Source organism: Salvelinus sp. IW2-2015, linkage group LG14, assembly GCF_002910315.2.
Source record: "Salvelinus sp. IW2-2015 linkage group LG14, ASM291031v2, whole genome shotgun sequence".
NCBI lineage: Eukaryota > Metazoa > Chordata > Actinopteri > Salmoniformes > Salmonidae > Salvelinus > Salvelinus sp. IW2-2015.
The window spans coordinates 52,422,580-52,444,726 of NC_036854.1; the positions used below are offsets into that span (position 1 = coordinate 52,422,580).

Consider the following 22,147-nt stretch of genomic DNA (forward strand, 5'->3'; position numbering starts at 1 on the left):
TATATACAATGTGAGCAAGTGAGGTGAGATAAGGGAGGTGAAGGCAAACAAAATATATATATAAATAAATAAAAATATAAAAAGGCCATGGTGGCGAAGTAAATACAATATAGCAAGTAAAAAACAACAACACTGGAATGGTTGGTTTGCAGTGGAAGAAAGTGTAAAGTAGAGATAGAAATGATGGGGTGCAAAGGAGCAAAATAAATAAATAAATACAGTAGGTAAAGAGGTAGTTGTTTGGGCTAAATTATAGATGGGCTATGTACAGGTGCAGTAATCTATGAGCTGCTCTGACAGCTGGTGCTTAAAGCTAGTGAGGGAGATAAGTGTTTCCAGTTTCAGAGATTTTTGTAGTTCGTTCCAGTCATTGGCAGCAGAGAACTGGAAGGAGAGGCGGCCAAAGGAAGAATTGGTTTTGGGGGTGACCAGAGAGATATACCTGCTGGAGCGCGTGCTACAGGTAGGTGCTGCTATGGTGACCAGCGAGCTGAGATAAGGGGGGACTTTACCTAGCAGGGTCTTGTAGATGACCTGGAGCCAGTGGGTTTGGCGACGAGTATGAAGCGAGGGCCAGCCAACGAGAGTGTACAGGTCGCAGTGGTGGGTAGTATATGGGGCTTTGGTGACAAAACGGATGGCACTGTGATAGACTGCATCCAATTTATTGAGTAGGGTTTTGGAGGCTATTTTGTAAATGACATCACCGAAGTCGAGGATTGGTAGGATGGTCAGTTTTACAAGGGTATGTTTGGCAGCATGAGTGAAGGATGCTTTGTTGCGGAATAGGAAGCCAATTCTAGATTTAACTTTGGATTGGAGATGTTTGATGTGAGTCTGGAAGGAGAGTTTACAGTCTAACCAGACACCTAGGTATTTGTAGTTGTCCACATATTCTAAGTCAGAGCCGTCCAGAGTAGTGATGTTGGACAGGCGGGCAGGTGCAGGCAGCGATCGGTTGAAGAGCATGCATTTAGTTTTACTTGTATTTAAGAGCAATTGGAGGCCACGGAAGGAGAGTTGTATGGCATTGAAGCTCGCCTGGAGGGTTGTTAACACAGTGTCAAAAGAAGGGCCAGAAGTATACAGAATAGTGTCGTCTGCGTAGAGGTGGATCAGAGAATCACCAGCAGCAAGAGCGACATCATTGATGTATACAGAGAAGAGAGTCGGTCCAAGAATTGAACCCTGTGGCACCCTGGGCATGCTGCCACCTAATATTTTGGCTGTATATCAGACCAAATAATTAACAAAATAAACGAAATAAAATAACTCAATGTACTCCTTTATTCAGATTCAACTGCCAACGCCCATCCCTACAAACTCTGGGGCCTGAGAAGGAAGAGCATCTTTGGACAGCATTCTTTGCAATGTTTTGGCAGTGAAGTCCTGGAATCGCAAAAACCTTTCAGCCGCAGATACTATTATGTCCAGTTTTCCTCAACTGTTGAACAACACTCAGAATCTCCAGTCTGCAGAGCATCCTCTGCCATATCTTCAGCTACCCTCGCCCCTTCAACTATTTCACATGCCTCTGTGTAGGATACCTGCTGTATAGCCCTGACCCTTTTTGCCCTAGCTAGTGTATACTAGGCCCTGTTGTTGACAACGTTCTGCCCTGTTGACAACGTTTTTCTTCTTCTTTGGCAAACAAATGTTATAGGTGCATGCCGCCACCTACTGTATTGGCTGTGTATCAGCCTACTATTCTGTAGTATGAATTCATTACACTTTGTGAAAAAATTGCCATACCAACAAACCCTGCACCCATTAAAACTTCACCACTATCTGATCCTACTCCAGGCCCAGCCAAGTCACCCGCGATACAAGTCGGCATCCATCCATGTCTGAGGACGTTAGGAGATGATGTGGAAAACGGACACTAGGGGCAATGGAGATGGGGGATGGGCGTAAGTATCTGCCTCTGATTCTAAAGTTTGAATCCAGCAATAGAAAGTTGTTTTTTAGATTTCTGTTTTAAACCCATCCCAAATCTTAACACTTACCTTAACCATTCTGAGTTAATGCCAAACTTAACCCTAACATAAAACATTTGGAGTTAGTGCCTTAACTTAACCTTAAACACTTCATAATGTGACGTTTGCAATAACTTCTAAATTTGATGTTTAAGAAACATGGATGAACGTCTAATTCTGACGTGTGACTGCGAGAGCTAGTTGCCAGGCCAGCAGCCTGGGAGGACAGGACACTATCATTCAAAACATCTTGTAACTCTTCTGCGATCTCGTACAACCAAGTACTTCTCTCCAGCTGCCACCACAACATCTATCCTCTGCGATTTACGTTCCATTCCTGTGGTACAAATGACAACCATGGCCATGAACACCCAAAAAAACAAACGTAAGCACATTTTATTCCTATCACTCTCTATTGGCCTCAGCCTACTCACAGGGATCCTCTTAGGATCTCTCACCCTGGACCCATCTTCCTCTACTACTCTCTTCACTGCTTCAGCATATGACATCTTCTGCACTACTCTGATCCTGGCAACCTCAACCTGCTTTTCTTTCACTGGACACCTCTGATCTCCAGCACCATGGGCACCCTACAGTTTACATACACAACTTTTTTCAGATATACTACACATTCCTTTGTCTCATGCCCTCTTGCACACTTCTCACATCTAGGAATCTCCACCCTACAAGCTGCTGCCACATGACCATAAGCTTGACACCTAAAACACTGTAATGGATTCGGGACAAAAGCTCTCACGGGATAACTGACACATCCTAACTTGACTTTATCTGGTAAAAACTCTGCATCAAAATGCAGTAGTGCAGACAGTGTCTTCTCTGTTTCGCCACGCTCTCCACTGGGTCTGCGTCACACCAAACGGAAGGCATCAGAGACACCAACAATCTTCAACTTCAATTGGCCCCCCTTAACACCATTCCAGTGATCACTCCTTTCAACTGCGCCCTGCTACGGAGAGGAAAGCAAGTCACGGTTCTTGTCCCCAGTCGTGGTGCGGAGTGCATGCTCCCTCTGGACGGAAGAAACACAAAAACCCACACGATTCCACTTCGAGTCACTTTCACCGACCCAACATTCCCCAACCTCTTCTTTACCCAACCTGACACCACATATGGATCAGCCAGAAGGCAAGGATCCATTCTCTCCAAAAATCACACTCCCACAGGACAAAAAACGTCTTTATCACCATCGGGACGAAGCTCAAACTCTGTGGTCTTCACCACACCTGCCACCGCAATTCATTCATCCTCACACTTATCATGTTCAATTTCCTTCTGCAGCACTTCATATTTACTCTTAATATGTCCACTTTCTTCCTTTTTTTCCTGTCTACGTTCTTACTGACCTCAATAGGTTCCCCTGACTCCATCTCCAAGTCTGGCAACCATTCGGGCATACTCGCTATCTTGTACTAAACCTGTTGTTGACTTGCCGGTCAAGGAAAGATTAGTAACCAGCCAATGGCTATGTTATAGAACATGATATGAACCTATCAAAACTGCTGATAGCCGTGGGAAACACTCCCAAATATCAATCAACCCTAAACCACCAGTGTTATTATACTGATGGTATGTTGCTACAAATTTGTTTATATTTCTACCATTGTGGCTAGATGGAATAGGCCTACAGCTTCATCTAGTGGTCATGTCAGTGACAACAGTTGTTGATAACTGTAGCATTGTAGCTAATCCTGAAAGAAAAGATGATTAGTTAGTGCAGTGTCCCCTGTATGAATACTTGTCACAAAAATAACAGTGGACTTGATCTATGATATACACTACTACAGACAATTCAACTCAAATCGCGAAAGATAAGCCTCTGATGTCTTGGCTAATGTATTCATGATATATAATTATAAATATCCAGTTTTGTTTTGGGATGATCACGTAATTCACATTTAATGGGAGGAAAAAAGACACCAGTGGTAGAGCCATCACAAAAAATATGGAAATGTGGGCTATATTTGGGTGACGAAATCTTTATCTTTCAGCCAATTGAGAAACAGATGTATCTCGATTAAGAAAGCTAAATCAAAATAGTTACTAAGCTCCACCTTTGACTCTGCTGGTGATCCTTCAAAATTTGGGAAAACAGTAAATGCACTGAAGCATACACATTCCTAAGCAAGTTCTTTCTCTCTGGCATCTGGCAAGGTTTGGAAGGCGGCCCCCTTCACAAAGGTGATGACCCTTGTGGCCTAAATAATTATTGCTCTATTTCTAAACTTTCTTGAGTAGCTAAAATATTACACTGAACAAAAATATAAACGGAACATGCAACAATTTCAAAGATTTTACTGAGTTACAGTTCATATAAGGAAATCGGTCAATTAAAGTAAATAAATTAGGCCATAATATGTTGATTTCACATGATAGGGAATACAGATATGCATCTGTTGGTCACAGGTTCCTTAAAAAAATGTATGGGCGTGGATCAGAAAACCAGTCAGCATCTGGTGTGAACATCATTTCCCTCATCTCCTTCGCATATAGTTGATCAGACTGTTGATTGTGGCCCGTGGAATGTTGTCCCACTCTTCAATGGCTGTGAGAAGTTGCTGGATATTGGCGGAAACTGGAACGCTGTCGTACACTTCGATTCAGAGCATCCCAAACATGCTCAATGGGTGACGCCTGGTGAGTATGCAGGCATTGGAAAAACTGGGCCATTTTCAGCTTCCAGGAATTGTGTACAGATCCTTGCAACATGGGGCCCTGCATTATCATGCTGAAACATGAGGTGATGGCGGCGGATGAATGACACAATAATGGGCCTCAGGATCTCGTCACGGTATCTCTGTGTATTCAAATTGCCATCGATAAAATGCAAATGTGTTCATTGTCCGTAGCTTATGCCTGCCCATACCATAACCCCACCACCACCATGAGGCACTCTGTTCACAATGTTGACATCAGCAAACTGCTCGCCCACACGACACCATACACACTGTCTGCCATCTACCCAGTACAGTTGAAACCGGGATTCATCTGTGAAGAGCACACTTCTCCAGCGTGCCAGTGGCCATCAAAGGTTACGACACCGAACTGCAGTCAGGTCAAGATCCTGTTGAGGACGACAAGCACGCAGATGAGCTTCCCGGAGAAGGTTTGACAGTTTTTGCAGAAATTATTTTGTTGCGCAAACCCACAGTTTCATCTGCTGTCCGGCTGGCTGGTCTCAGACGATCCCACAGGTGAAGAAGCCAGATGTTGATGTCCTGGGCTGGCGTGGGTACACATGGTCTGTGGTTGTGAGGCCGGTTGGACGTATTGACAAATTCTCTAAATCGACATTGGAGGCGGCTTATGGTAGAGATGAACATTACATTCTCTGGCAACAGCTCTGGTGGACATTCCTGCAGTCAGCATGCCAAATGCATGCTCCCTCAAATCTTGACATCTGTGTCATTGTGTTGTGTGACAAAACTGCACATTTAAGAGTGTCCTTTTATTGTCCCCAGCACAAGGTGCACCTGTGTAATGATCATGCTGTTCAATCACAGTTTCTTGATATGCAACACCTGTCAGGATTATCTAGGCAAATGAGAAATGCTCACTAACAGGAATGCACAGAATTTGAAAGAAAAGCTTTTTGTGCGCATGCAAAATTTCTATGATGTTTTATTTCAGCTCATGAAATAGGGGACCAACACCTTGTTGTCCACATCCCACTTCTGACACCAATGTAATGAAACAGGCAGGGAGCAGGTCTCGAACCCTCGACCTTCTAGCCCGAAGTCCAGCGCGCTATCGACTGTGCCACAAAAGCATGCTCAAGCGGCAGAGTCGATATCCACGCTTATAAACCCAGGGTCGTTACAATATGTTGCATTTAAATTTTTGTTCAGTATATAATCCTTGATTCATTCTCAGCTAATATCTTTATTTTCTTTGAAAGGTATTCTACATGTACATCAGTCGGGTTTTAGACAATGCCATAGTACTATCTCTGCTCCATCCCTATTATTAAATGATGTGGTTGAATTAGGAGTGAGTGATCAATAGCATCGAAGGCCTTTGTCAGGTCAATGAAGAGGGCAGCACAATGTTGCTTTTTATCCATATCCATCCATCCAGTATTTCCTCAATTGGACCTAGACCAGACTGCATGTAACTGGTTTAACAATGACTTTACTGATACAAATTTAGTTATATCTACTGATGTTTGTTAAATCAGGTTTCCTGGATATTACGAATGGGGTCCCGCAGGGGTCGATTCTGGGTCCTGTACTCTTTACTGTTCACATTAACAATATTGACTTGCTTGTAAAAAATTGTACCCTGCACTTGTATGCCAATGATACTGTTGTGTATGCTATTGCCCCCATGATTGAGCAGGCTCTATCTGAACTACAGTCTGCCTTCATTGTATTACAGAAAAACTTTTTTGACCTGAAATTAGTAAGGAATGCAGGCAAAAACTAAGTATGTTGTTCTCTAGAGCGCATAAAAATAACTCTGATGATTTAAGCATATGTACTTGGATGGTGTCCATATTGATTGTGTCCCTGCTTACAAATATCTGGGCAGATGAAAAGCGGTCTTTAAAAAATTATATTTCTGAGTTAAGAAGCTGAGAATAAAAATGGGCTTCTTCTACAGAAATAGGTCATGCCTCTTGCTAACCTGCGGGTGTCTCAGGGGGAGTCGGGATATGCAACAGGAGAAATATAAGCACCCCCCCAAACAAATTATTATTATTAGGATATTAGGGTAACTAGCCCCCCTGTAATTCACATTAAGATCTCAAGATTTCAAATTATTTTCCAAACACTTTCCCTGGCCGCCACTGCTTGTGCTCAACAAAAAATGTACTGTCTTCACAACTTTGAGATATTTCAATAAAACGATTTTGTGGTAAGTTTATCAAATGTTTTATAATTTTGAAAAAGTTGTAGATATATTCCAATGAAGTTAGATCTATAATTATTATTATTTTTAAATAGGAAAGCCTTAACATAAATAATCCACTTGTTTAAAGAGAAAAATGTAGTAATTTTTGAGTAAAGTAGTAATATGTTGGGGGCAATCCCCCAGGGGCTAGTTACCCCTTTATGGTTATGAATGTGTTTCTTACTCTCATTTAGACAATGACTAGCCCAGTTAGCGCTAGTTTATGCTAACTTTCTAGCTAGCAACTTCACCAGCAGTAAATGCTTGCCAGCTAGCTAGTTAGCGTAATAAACTGCTAGGAGTTTTAGCTAGCAACCTTACTACCAGATCGTCTGAGGTAAAATGCATTAAAAAGATAACGTAATTTAATTGCAGTTGTAAATGTTACCACTAGTGACTGATAGCCGTTTAGCTATTTTACACAGCACTTTGTCATTAACCTAGATAGCTAGCTACGTTTTTAAGAGAGAGAGAGCATTTCAATTGGCATCTCTCCCCCTGTTTTCAGTCACATGTGGGGACTGGATTAGGTGTGAGCAGTGCAGGAGGTAGGCTCATGAGTTGTGGTCCAATTTTACTGGGGATAGCTTTATTTGTGATTTATAATAGTTACCTAGCACCCTACTATTAGCAGATTATTCAACCCACGTTCCTATCGGTTTTAGCTACGGCGACATCACCTATATGAACGCAGCTGCCACTTCATTAAAGCTCACTACGCTTTATTATGGGTGACAGTTATGGTACTCATCACTGCATTCTCTACCAGAAAGTTGGTTGGCTCTCTTTGATGTGACTTAGGTTGGTTGATACATTGCTATGTTTTCATTTATAAAGGAAGTCATTTTACAAAAAGTCCCACCGTACCTAACATCATTAATCAACTTTAGACAAATTAGTTACTATACCCGGTCTCAGTGATGGCTAACTCTGGAAATTCCTTTGGTCTTTACGGAGATGGCAAATCAGCTTTTAGTTTTCTTTCACCGTATTTGTGGAAGAATTTTCAAAATGTAATCACATTTGATGTTTTGGTGCATCTAGTGCAATTCACAAAGTTGGCCGATTGAGGATATTATTACTGATGAACGTGTTTGCTTTTTATGACCGTGTTTTTTCCCCTGCTTGCAGTTTATCTTTATATTTTGATGCGTGTAATTTAGGTCTCATCTGTAAAAGAGAGCTCTGTCTCAGTTTGACTCCCTGATAAATAAAGTTAAAAACGTAACTTTATGTGACGTCTGAACTCCAGTCCGCCTACACTAGTCGCTGCTGCTCAACTCCATTGTAAATCGTGGAGTTGTTTAGTCGGCTTGTTAGTGCATCCATAGCTACCTCAGCACGTCCACACAAGGCAGCGGGAGGCGAGGCGGAGTTGGGTAAGTCTACTAAACTAAGCAGGAACTATATAAATTACATGTACTGTCTGTAAATCTGTAAAAATTCCCTTGTTAAGCTGAGAAAGTTTTTGTTAGCGCGTTATCTTCTAAAACACTCAGACACGTTGGGACTTGACAGGCAATGCTAGCTAGCAGCAAGCTACGCTGTCACTTGGCATGGTTGTAACGGAAAGGTTTAGCTAGCAATGCTAGCCAGATAATAATGGGGATGACTGAATGGTATTGTCGATAAAGATGGCAATTTAAAACGTTGGTAAAATATACATTTCGGCACGTTATTGCAGAAATTTAACTACAGACGTGAGCTAGCTTTAGAGTATTATTATTATTATTTTTTTTAAATAATAATAGTTAAAGCCATGTGACAACAGTCGACTTTTGGATTAGGGTGTAATTTGCGGACCGCAATTAGGGGCGTTTTCTGATATAGGCGTTTCTTGATATCAAGTTACACCCATTGGTCCTTGGCCGTTTTTTTCGGTCGTGGACAACAGATGTTGACAATTGTAGCTAAGCTTAACCCTAACTATTTTCTTAACTTGCCACGCTTATTCACCTAACTTGCCAAGTAAACAAATCTGTGTCAAGGAACCATCAATCTCATAACACTGGGACTGTCCAATGACAGTGGGCTTTTCCTAATATCAGGGAACACCCACATCAAGAAATGCCCTCAATTGCGTTCTGCAATTACACCATATTTGGCTTTTGGGGAAAGTAACAGTGCATTTTCACATAACAACAATGGGGGCGATGAAACAACGGCGCCTCGTAAATTTTCAATGGAGGGATTTGAAGTGGCGACGGAGCAGTACCAAAGTTGGGGAAAGCTGAAATTTATGCAAATACTCTGCGATATTGCAACGTTATTGACCAATCGAAGCTCACTATAGCTTCCAGCCCCTACTGGATTGGCTGTTGATACCTAGCACTACCTAGCCGGCTTGCTAGCACCCAATCTGAGGGTGAAACTACCATGGCTATACTAATTATCGTGTTATGTGGAAATCCCCTTAGAAGGAGAGGTATGTCGGAAGCTCACTCAGCCAAATTTGTTAAGAAGATTTTTCCATTTGGTTACACGCATCCTATCAACTGTACATTTTAGGTGTACTGTTAGCTAAATTTATCGAACAATCACCTTCATTACTACCATGATCAGCTTATTCTTGGCTATCTGGAGCTTCCCCTTCAGAAGCTAGTCATTTCAATGGTGATTCCCCCCCCCCCCCATGTTGGTCGGATTGAATGCATGTATGTCTTTCAACTTTTGTGTGTGCTTGTTTTTAAAATGGTTGAATTAATAAACTAACCAAAAAAAACTAAACTATATTCAAATCAAAACTGGAGAAATGATCATGGAAGTATATTTTATAGCCTTTTCACTCTGTCCAGCTTGCTTTATCGAAACGAAGGCTAGACTGTCAGGGAGCTTATTTTGACTGCAAGGAAAAAGAATGCATTTTAAGTGCGGCCCTACGGCATGTGGCAGGGGCTACAGTCCATTACGGATTACATAGGAAGCTTCAGCCGTGATCTGCCCAACGATGCCTCTACCAGACGAACTCTGCATTTTACGCACGCTTCGACAAAAATAATACAGTGGCGTGCATGAGGGTCCCCGCTGACACAGTGGACTGGGTGATCTCGCTCTCCGAGGCAGACGCGAGTATGGTCTTTAATCTGGTCAACACTCGTAAGGCCGTGGGGCCGGACGTTATTCCAGGGTGCGTTCTCAGAGCATGTGTAGAACAGCCACTTGTCCCAGTCTGTAATCCCCACGTCTCAAGCTGACCACCATCATTCCTATTCACAAGAACTCTAAAGGCGTCAGCATCCTTCAGTTCGGCTGGCGCCTCACCAAATTCAGGTATACCGAACGAGTGTGCTCGCATACTCCCTTACAAGACCTTTGCTTGAAAAACAAGGAAAAAAGCGCCTATAGTACTGTTTGTCCATTTTGAGACGCCGTAGCCAGTCTACGTTTCCTCAAAACAGTCCGAAATAATCTAAAATAACTCAAGGAATGGTTATGGCACACATCAACTCCATCATCCCAGACACCCTAGACCCATTATAATTTGCATATCGCTCCAAATGATCCATTGATGACGCAATCTATTTTGCACTTCACACTTCCCTCACCCACCTAGATAAGAAGAATAGATAATGTGAGAATGCTGTTCATTGCCTACAGCTCAGTGTTCAACACCATAGGCCCCTCGTCACCAAGCTTGGGACCCTGGTACTGAACACCTTCTGCAACTGGATCCTGGACTTACTGAGGGGTGACCCCAGGTGGTGAGGGTAGGCAACATCTCCACCACCAGGGCATACATTTTACTTTTTGGTCCACCAGTCACTGTGGCAAGTAGATTTTTTTTTCTGCAAAAAAAATCACCAACAACAAACATATTAGTATTCTTTATAATGTTTCTAAAACAATAAAAGTATTACTAGTAAGTAGAGGTCGACCGATTTATGATTTTTTAACGCCGATACCGATTTTTGGAGGACAAAAAAAGCCGATACCGATTAATCGGCCGATTTATATAAAAAAAAAAATATATATATATATATCATACACACACACACATTTTTGTAATAATGACAATTGCAACAATACTGAATGAACAATGAACACTTTTATTTTAACTTAATATAATACATAAATACACACACACAGCTCTGAAGTGACAATGATACTGAAGAGTCTGCTTAGGAGACAAATACTCTCAACTGTTTGAATAAAAATAGAGTTTAAGTTACCTGTGATGAATGTTGAAAACAAAAACTGTCATTTCTATGTGCAGGAAATCCTATTTTAATAATGGGCATGGTAAGAATTGACGACCAAGTGCGAGTCATAATTCTCATGACAGCTTCTAGCAAAATCTGAAAAGCGGTTCCTTCATTTATTCCATGGGATATTTTTAGATTCACTTAAAATAAGGTCTGTGTTTCGTGTAGGCTTACACCACCTTGCCAATTTTATAACTGTGTAGATATCCATAGGACAAGGTAACTCTGATCAATATTGGCTAAATATAAGCGAAGATAATTTTTTTTGTAGAGTGGATTTCTGAAAATATGTTGACAAACGTTACCTTATCCTAGTGAGATTTACACGGGTATCAAAACGTCGAGGCGGTTTAAGCCTGCACGAAACACAGACCTTATTTGAAGTAGATCAAGACATTCTCTATGGAAGACATGAACGGTAAAATAACGAAGAAATCCCTTTCAAGTTCAGCCGCAAGTTATTACAGGAATTATAACGCGTCAACTATTTCTCTCTAAACCATATACCTTTGACTAATCCGGAAACTATCACCTCGAAAACAAAACGTTTATTCCGTTCCGTATTTTATCTAACGGGTGGCATCCATGAGTCTAAATATTCCTGTTACATTGCACAACCTTCAATGTTATGTCATAATTACGTACAATTCTGGCAAATTAGTTCGCAAAGAGCCAGGCAGCCCAAACTGTTGCATATACCCTGACTCTGCGCGCAAGAGAAATGACACAATTTCACCTGGTTAATATTGCCTGCTAACCTGGATTTCTTTTAGCTAAATATGCAGGTTTAAAAATATATACTTGTGTATTGATTTTAAGAAAGGCATTGATGTTTATGGTTAAGTACACATTGGAGCAATGACAGTCATTGATTGATTGTTTTTTATAAGATAAGTTTAATGCTAGCTAGCAATTTACCTTAGCTTACTGCATTCGCGGCACAGGCAGGCTCCTCGTGGAGTGCAATGTAATCAGTGTTAGAGCATTGGACTAGTTAACTGTAAGGTTGCAAGATTGAATCTCCCGAGCTGACAAGGTAAAAAATCTGTTCCTAGGCCGTCATTGAAAATAAGAATGTGTTCTTAACCGACTTGCCTAGTTAAATAAAGATTAAATAAAGGTGTAAAAAAAATAATATATATATATATAGGCTAATCGGCGCCCAAAAATACTGATTTCCGATTGTTATGAAAACTTGAAATCGGCCATTCCGATTAATCGGTCGACCTCTACTAGTAAGTAGTATATTGTTTAATGATTTGATTTTGTGACCTGAATCTGAACCAAAATATGACAGATGAGGAAAAAAGGTTAACGTGGCAATGCGACTCGACAGGTTTGTGCCTTTTTAGATTGATTCTGTCTAGTAGACACGTTGTCTTCCTTCCCTAGCAGTTGAAACTCAAACATAGAAAGGTAACCTAGCTTGTGAACAAAACCATGTACACTACCGTTCAAAAGTTTGTGGTCACTCACCTTGTTTTTGGAATAAAAATCACTTTTTTGTCCATTTGAAATAATAACATCAAATTGATCAGAAATACAGTGTAGACATTGTTAATGATGTAAATGACTATTGTAGCTGGAAAGCTTTTTTTTATTTTATAGAATGTACACCAGGTAAATAAAGGCCCATTATCAGCAACCATCCCTCCTGTGTTCTAATGGCACGTTGTGTTAGCTAACCCAAATTTATAATTTTAAAAGGCTACTTGATCATTAGAAAACCCTTTTGTAATTGTTAGCACAGCTGAAAACTGTTGTCCTGTTTTAAAGAAGCAATAAAACTGGCCTTTAGACTAGTTGAGTATCTGGAGCATCAGCATTTGTGGGTTCAATTACAGGCTCAAAATGGCCAGAAACAAAGTACTTTCTTCTGAAACTCGTCAGTCTATTCTTGTTCGTACAACGCTGTGTACTACTCCCTTCACAGAACAGCGCAAACTGGCTCTAACCAGAATAGAAAGAGGAGTGGGAGGCCTCGGAGCACAACTGAGCAAGAGGACAAGTACATTAGTGTCTAGTTTGAGAAACAGACGACTCACAAGTCCTCAACTGGCAGCTTCATTAAATAGTACCTGCAAAACACCAGTCTCAATGTCAACAGTGAAGAGGTGACTCCAGGATGCTGGCCTTCTGGCAGAATTGCAAAGAAAAATCCATATCTCAGACTGGCCAATAAGAAGAAAAGATTAAGATGGGCAAAAGAACACACACTAGACAGAGGAACTCTGCCTAGAAGGGCAGCATTGAGGACTTGAGGCATATTTGACAGCCTCAAGTCTTCATGGGTATAACGCTACAAGCTTGGCACACCTGTATTTGGGAGGTTTCTCCCATTCTTCTCTGCAGATCCTCTCAAGCTCTGTCAGGTTGGATGGGGAGCGTCGCGGCACAGCTATTTTCAGGTCTCTACAGAGATCGAACATCTCTGGAGAGACCAGAAAATAGCTGTGCAGGAACACTCCCCATCCAACCTGACAGAGCTTGCGAGGATCTGTAGAGAAGGATAGGAGAATACAGGTGTGCCAAGCTTGTAGCCTCATACCTAAGAAGACTCGGGGCTGTACGCGCTGCCAGAGGTGCTTCAAAAAGTACAAAGTAAGGGTCTGAATACTTATGTAAATATGATTACTTTTTTATTTTTCATACATTTGCAAACATTTCTAAACCTGTTTTTACTTTGTCATTATGGGGTATTGTGTGTAGATTGATAAACAATTTAATCCATTTTAGAACAAGGCTGTAACGTAACAACAAAGTAGAAAAAGTCAAGGGGTCTGAATACTTTCCGAATGCACTGTATATAGTGCAAACCTAATGGGGCGAACTCTGTGAAGTTGAATCTCTTGTCTCTGCGCGGCATGGTTTTTCTTCTGAACGGCAGTCCTGGAGGATTGCATTTGACTAAGTCCTACAGGTCTCTAGCTTTTGAGCTTTTCGCCTCCTCCGTTTCGCTTGAGGTGTCCGGTGCAAGCGTTACGCATGTACATTGAGCGGACCAGGGGTGTCTGTTTGTTTGTGTGACCAACTTTGTCTGTTTTGCTTATCCATCTCATTGATTGTGGACGCTATTGCTCTGGCCTATGACAGCAAAAGGCAGGAATGACCTAATGGTGTACGCGCCCACCCACTAGGGGTCTGGCGGCATCTTGGGAGTTGTTTTAAAGGGTTGTTTGTAGTAGAGGTCTTCACAGACCCGAGAGCCGGGTCCGGATCCAGAATTCTCAATAATGGTCTGGGTCTGATATGACTGTCACTGGTCTCAAGTATGTGTAATTTTAACTGACATATCTGGACAGAGAGAATAATTTATTATTTTATGCTGCTCTTGCTTTTCACGGGAGTGGTCCGTGGCACGTGTAGCTTGTTGTTGACCAGTCATGAGTCAAAGCGCCAATAGGCTACAGCCATAGAGCCTCGCTTTATGTGTGGCAAAAGTTAGGGAATATCTAATCATTGGAAGATGGAATTCAAATTACGGAATTAAAAGTTAAAGGAGGAGGATAGGCTACAACGACCAAGGGGCAAAAGGTAGGCTGCTACTTAATATTCCGAATGGAGTTGTTTTTAGTTGTAACTGTAGGATTAGAAAGTGCATGCACTGCAGTCTCCATTAGCCTAGCTAGGAAACGTTAGCTAGTGTATCTAGCTTCTCCCGGTTTGATGCAGTCAAGACAGGTACTATGTAATCATATTTGGTGATAAATAACCTAGCTATGGCAGCTATTAGTCTACAATAGTGCGAGTCGGCTTGGTTGGTTGCTGTCTCTCGCTCCTTCCTCCCCTTGTCACTCACTCACAGTATGGCTGCTCCTTGCCTGCTAGATAGGCACCTCTCTCCCTCCTGTCACGCTTTATCAGCTCCGGTTAACTTCTCTAGGGTAGGGTGCAGCATTCAGAATTTTGGATGAAAAGCATGCCCAAATTAAACTACCAGCTACTCATCCCCAGAAGATAAGATATGCATATTATTAGTAGATTTGGATAGAAAACACTCTGAAGTTTCTAAAACTGTTTGAATCATGTCTGTGAGTATAACATAACTTATTTAGCAGGCGAAACCCCGAGGACAAACCATTCAGATTTTTTGTTGTTGTTGAGGTCACTCTCTTTTCAATGAGTTTTCATTGGGAAACCAGATTTCTAAGGGACCTGCTTGCAGTTTCTACTGGATGTCAACAGTCTTGAGAAATTGGTTGAGGGTTTTTTCTTTGTGTAATGAAGTACGGCCATCTTGAACGAGAGTCACTTGAAGTGTCCTGTTAGATAGAAGCGCGTGACCAGAAAGCTAGCTATAGTTGGTTTTAAACCTGTATTGAACACAGATCATCCCGTCTTCAATTTTATCGATTATTAACATTAAAAAATACCTAAAGTTGTATTACAAAAGTAGTCTGAAATTTTTTGGCAAAGTTTACAGGTAACCTTTGAGATATTTTGTCGTCACGTTTGAGCAAGTTGAAACCGGTGTTTTTCTGGATCAAACGCGCCAAATAAATGGACATTTTGGATATATTTAGACAGAATTAATCGAACAAAAGGACCATTTGTGATGTTTATGGGACATATTGGAGTGCCAACAACAGAAGTTCGTCAAAGGTAAGGCATGAATTATATTTTTAWTTCTGCGTTTTGTCGCGCCTGCAGGGTTGAAATATGCTTCTCTGTCTTTGTTTACTATTGTACTATCCTCAGATAATAGCATCGTTTGCTTTCGCCGAAAAGCCTATTTGAATTCTGACATGTTGGCTGGATTCACAACCAGTGTAGCTTTAATTTGGTATCTTTCATGTGTGATTTAATGAACGTTTTTTTTTTTTGGCGTCCCGCCTAAACTCAGATTTTTGGATATAAATATGAACTTTACCGAACAAAACATACATGTATTGTGTAACATGAAGCCCTATGAGTGTCATCTGATGAAGATCATCAAAGATTAGTGATTAATTTTATCTCTATTTCTGCTTTTTGTTACTCCTCTCTTTGGCTGGAAAAATGGCTGTCTTTTTCTGTGACTTGGCTCATACCTAACATAATCGTTTGGTGTGCTTTCGTCGTAAAACCTTTTTGAAATCGGACACTTTGGCTGGATTTACAACAAGTGTATCTTTAAAATGGTGTAAAAAGTTGTATGTTTGAGGAATTTAAATTGTGGGACTTCTGTTTTGAATTTGGCGTCCTGCAGTTTCACTGGCTGTTGACGAGGTGGGACACTACCGTCCGACATACCCTAGAGAGGTTAAAGTAACATTAAATGACTGATGCTGCTTTCCTCATTAAAATCGGACTGGGTCTGGATCCGATGAGGTCTATATGGAACAGGTCTTTTTCTCAGTTCGGAACGGGTCTCTTTAATTTATTTTATTCATTCAGTCATCTCTCGTCCGGGTGGGAAAGCCCCATGTCCATTTTTTGGAACTGGTCCAACCTTTTTGACTCATGAAGACTGTAGGAGATATTTGTGCTGCGGTGAGCATCACCACACACTTGGAGGTGTTTATTGCTTGTATTTCTCTGGCCCCAGTGTAGCTGAGACAGGAGAGTGTCATTAGGAATTATGCAGATTGCGCAATACCTGGGTACCGCAGGTTGTCCTGGCAGTATGAGGCAATAACTGGTTTACAACCGAATGGAAATGTTTCCACATACATGAAAGAGCACACCTCGTACCCCTGACCACACACCCCCACACACAGCCTCTGATTGTTCGATGGGTTTAGCTAGGGAACAGCAGTTAGTCATAACTGTACATTATCCCATGCAGGATTACGTCTGTCATCCATAGCTGCTGACACACTCACTACATTGCAGCTTCATGACAGTCTCCTGATCAAATGGGATTGGCATAGAGTAAGAGTCATTTCTGATAGCGTTCCTATTAGCCCACAATACCTTCTTATGGCTGGCAGGGGCAGTATTGAGTAGCTTGGATGAAAGGTGCACAGAGGTGCCCATAGTAAACTGCCTGCTCCTCAGTCATAGTTGCTAATATATGCATATTATTAGTAGTATTGGATAGAAAACACTCAAAAACCTGAGAAAAAATCCAAACAGGAAGTGGGAATTCTGAGGTTGGTCGATTTTCAACACAGCCCCTACAGAAGACACAGTGGGATATGGATGAGTTTCCTCGTCCTACGGCTTCCACTAGATGTCAACAGTCTGTAGAACCTTGTCTTATGCCTCTACTGTGAAGGGGGGCCGAAGGAGATAGGAAATAGTCAGGTCTACCATGACCTGGCCATGCTCTGACCATGCGCGTTCACATGAGGGAGCTCTGTTCCATCGCACATCTGGAGTCAATGTAATTCTCCGGTTGGAACGTTACTGAAGATTTATGTTAACATTCTAAAGATTGATTCAATACATCGTTTGACATGTTTCTACTGACTGTTACGGAACTTTTTGACATTTCGTCAGCTTTTAGTGAACGCGCTTTCTGACTGGATTTGTTTACCAAACACGCTAACAAAAATAGCTATTTGGACATAAATGATGGACATTACCGAAAAAAACGAAAATTTCTTGTGGGAGTCCTGGGAGTGCATGCCGACGAAGATCGGCAAAGGTAAGTGAAGATTTATAATGCTTTTTATGAGTTTTGTTGACTGCACAATTTGGGAGGGTAACTGTATGGCTTCCTTTTGTGGTTGAACGCTGTTCTCAGATGATTGAATATTGTGCTTTTGCCGTAAAGCTTTTTGAAATCTGACACAGCGGTTGCATTAAGAACAAGTGTATCTTTAATTCTATGTAAAACATGTATCTTTCATCAAAGTTTATGATGAGTATTTATGTTATTTGACGTGGCTCTCTGCAATTTCTACAGATATTTTGGAGGCATTTCTGAACATGGCGCCAATGTAAACTGAGATTTTTTTAATATAAATATAAGCTTTATCGAATAAAACATATATGTATTGTGTAACATGAAGGCCTATGAGTGTCATCTGATGAAGATCATCAAAGGTTAGTGATACATTTTTTTCTCTTTCTGCTTTTTGTGACTCCTGTCTTTGACTGGAAAAATGACTGTTTTTCTGTGATTTTGCGGTGACCTACAGCTTTCGCTGTAAAGCCTATTTGAAATCGGACATTTTGGTGGGATTAACAACAAGGTTACCTTTAAAATGGTATAAGATACATGTATGTTTGAGGAATTTTAATTATGAGATTTCTGTTGTTTGAATTTGGCGCCCTGCACTTTCACTAGCTGTTGTCATATTATCCCGTTAACGCGATTGCAGCCATAAGAAGATATGTTGTCTTATATCAAATAACATTTCCTTTGAAAGACCCTGCCCTGCTAGTACACCAAGATAGTCAATCTACCGGCACACACACATCCATCCATAAACATGTCATAGTGGGGCCCATTGTTGAATTCATTTAATCATGAGATATGGTTCTAGGCATGTAGTCAGGTCAAATTATTGGCCCCCTTGAAAAGATGAGCAAAAAATACTGTATAAAATAAATACAAATAGCTATATTTTATGCTCCTAATTAAAAATATATATATATTTTATTCTAATCTAATTGCTCAGAGAAAGATTGTAAATAATTTGTATTTATTTATTATCTCAAAGGGTCAATTATTGCCACCCCTGTTTTCAATACTTCAGCGCCCTCCTTTTGCGAGGTTCTTTTCTGCATATGATATCCTTCTTTCGTCACCAAACCCACCACTGGTATATGGCCAAAGAGATCTATTTTCATGTCATCTGACCATAGCACATATTCCAATCCAAGTGCCAATGCTGTTTAGCAAACTCCAGGTGGTGCTATGGTCAGAAAAGTACCTCATAAAATGTGGTGATCTTTGATGTTATGGGGTTATTTTGCTTCCATTGGTCCTGGGGCACTTGTTGTAATAGTATTTTTTTTTTTAACATAATTTATTGGAATGTCACAAATATGGAATGTCTCCCATATTAAGAGATACAGTAACAAAGAAAAAAACAATGTTTTTGTTATTTTACGAATATAGACAGAAATTAAACACAAAAGCTCAGTTTAAATATAGGAATTAGGTCCAACACATGGAACGTACTCTGTTCTTTGGAAATAGTAGGGAGCTCAGTCTTAGAAAAGAAGTCTTCCATTAATTTGGGTGCGTCATTTGTTATTTCTGAGGCATAAAGATTTGCATAAAATGTCCTAAATGACTCATTTTGCCATTTTCATATAAATGGTTGCCATCAGAATCAGTAATAGTAGCAATTGACTGGGAGTCTGCTCTCTTAAGCTAGGTATGCCAAATATTATCGCCATGTTCATAAAGCTTTTGCTTGACAAATCAACAAAAATTCAGCGTCCTGTGTTAGGAGTCAAATGTTGATCTAAGTACTGATATTTATTTTGATAGGGCAGGCATGAGTGGGAATTTTAATGTAGTCCTTCTCTTTAGTTGCCAATTCACCCTCTAACGTTTATTGCTTTTCACGTTTTTTCCCGCCTCTTAGTGGCTAATAAGTATGACATAATCAGGCCCCTGGCATATGCTTTACAGGTTTCCCAAAGGAGCGAGGGGGTTATCTGTTGATTGAGAGAAATCCTTTAAACTTTATAAATTTGAGTTTTATGTCCAGGATCACCTCCGCATGAGGTAAAACCAACTGCAAAGATGTCCTGGGCATTTTTTTTTTTAATCTTTGGAACACATCCACGAACCCCCAGTAGCTAACCAGCTACAAGCTACCAGCTACAAGCTACTTAGCCATTTTTAACCGATGCTAGCAGCTTTTACCGTTGGAACTGTGGAACACATTCAAGAACCCCCAGTAGCTAACCAGCTACAAGCTACCAGCTACAAGCTACTTAGCCATTTTTAACCGATGCTAGCAGCTTTTACTTTCGGCACAGACACCAGCCCTGTTATTAGCCTGGATATTACTCACCAATTTAACAGCATCGGACTGTCTCTCGACAACAACGCCGGATAATCCCTGCCGTAATCCCTGAGCCAACTACTTCTGATCCTCACAGCTAGCCTGCAGCTAACGCAGCTAGCACAGCTAGTGCCACTGCTACGAAGCTAGCATCATTAGCAAACACAATTCTACAATCACAACTCTCCTCGCCATCCGGCCTGGTTCTCTGTCGACACGTCCACATCTGTCTGCAGACGAATACCCCATCCGCTGTACCCTCAACCGGCCTCCGTCTGAGCAGACCCCCTTCAGTCTGAGCAGACTCACCCCCCCGGCTACTAACTTTAAACACCGCGTGCTAGCTTAGCGGCGACTTCCCTGCTCCATCTACGGCTGCCCCCTGGACACTATGATCACCTGGTACATAGCTGATGCCTGCCGGACTGTCCATTAATTTACGGTACTCCATTCTGTTTACTTGTGTTTTATCTGTCGCTCTGTGTTTTAACTCAGGCTCTGTGTGTAGTTAATCCGACCCTCTCTGCCTAGTCGTCGCCATTTTTACCTGCTGTTGCTGTGTTAGCTGACTAGCTGCTGTTTCTCACCTGTGTTTTTAGCTAGCTCTCCCAATCAAGACCTGCAATCACTTTATGCCTTACTGTATGTCTCTGCCAAATATCAATATGCCTTGTATACTGTTGTTCAGGCTAGTTATCATAGTTATTCATTGTTTTTGGTTTGCACATGGACCCCGTAGTTCCACTCTCCGTACCTCTGATACCCCCACTTCGTCCACCTCCCACACATGCGGTGACCTCACCCATTGAGACCAGCATGTCCAGAGATACAACCTCTCTTATCATCACCCATGCCTGGGCTTGCCTCCGCTGTACCCGTGCCCCACCATACCCCTGTCTGCACATTATGCCCAGAATTCTATTCTACCACGGCCATAAATCTGCTCCTTTTATTCCTTGTCTCCACCTCTAGGCGACCAGTTTGAAGCCTTAGCCGCACCCTCATCCTACTACTCCTCTGTTTCCTCGGGTGATGTGGAGGTTAACCCAGGCCCTGCATGTCCCCAGGCACCCTCATTTGTTGACTTCTGTTGATCGAAAAAAGCCTTGCCTCATGCATGCTCAAACACTCAGAAGCCTCCCCCTAAGTTTGTCTTACTCTCACCGCCGCTTAGCACCACTCGTGCCAACCTCGATCGTCGCTTGCAGCGTTCTGGAATCCTGGCTTAGGAAGGCCACCAAGCGAAACTTCGAGATTCTCCAATACCCAACTTATAACACTTTCCGTCCAAGCATCAGAACTGCAAAGGGGGAGGAGTTTGCAATCGTACTGCCAGAGATAGCCTGCCAAGCTTCTGTCATACTCCTTCCAGGTTATGCCCAAACAGTTCGACTTCTAATTAATTGTTAAAAATTAATCTCTCCAGAAATAGTCTACTCCACTGTTGCCGCCTGCTAGCCGACCCCGCCTCAAGCTCCCGCTGTGGCCCTGGACACCATCTGGTGATTGAATCGCTGGGACCCATCTAGTTCAGAGCGTTCGATATCTGTTAGGGTGACGCTAAACTGGATATGCTTAACACGCTACGCGGCAAGTTCTACAATCTAAGCAGATCCCTCAATCTCACACAAATCATCAAGGAACCTCCAGGTACAAACTCTAAATCCGTCAGCATGGGCACCCTAATAGACATTATCCTGACCAACTGCCCTCCAAATACACCGCTAGCTGTCTTCATTCAGATCTCAGCGATCACATGCCTCATTTGCCTGTATCCGCCCGCGGGTCCGCGGTCAAACGACCACCCCTCATCACTATCAAACGCTCCCTAAACACTTCTGCGAGCAGGCCTTTCTAATCGACCTGGCCCGGGTACCCTGGATGGATATTGACCTTCATCCCGTCAGTTGAGGATGCCTGGTCATTCTTTAAAAGTTACTCCTCACCAATTAGACACGCATGCTCCGTTCAAAAAAATGCAGAACTAAGAACAGATATAGCCCTTGGTTCACTCCAGACCTTGACTGCCCTCGACCAGCACAAAAACATCCTGTGGCGAACTGCAATAGCATCGAAGAGCCACGCGATATGCAACTGTTCAGGGAAGTCAGGAAACCAATACACGCAGTCAGTCAGGAAGCAAAGGCCGCTTTGTCAAGCAGAA

General features: G+C 41.8%; 1 protein-coding gene across 1 annotated transcript in view; it reads left to right on the top strand.

Moving 5' to 3' along the window:
* The first annotated feature begins 8,160 nt into the window (after positions 1-8,160).
* LOC111973200 (anion exchange protein 2) overlaps positions 8,161-22,147 on the top strand; it is a 112,221-nt gene continuing 98,234 nt past the window's right edge. Inside the window, exon 1 of the mRNA XM_024000478.2 lies at positions 8,161-8,266. The gene's annotated coding sequence lies outside the window, so the exon portion shown is untranslated. The remainder of the gene's footprint in view (positions 8,267-22,147) is intronic.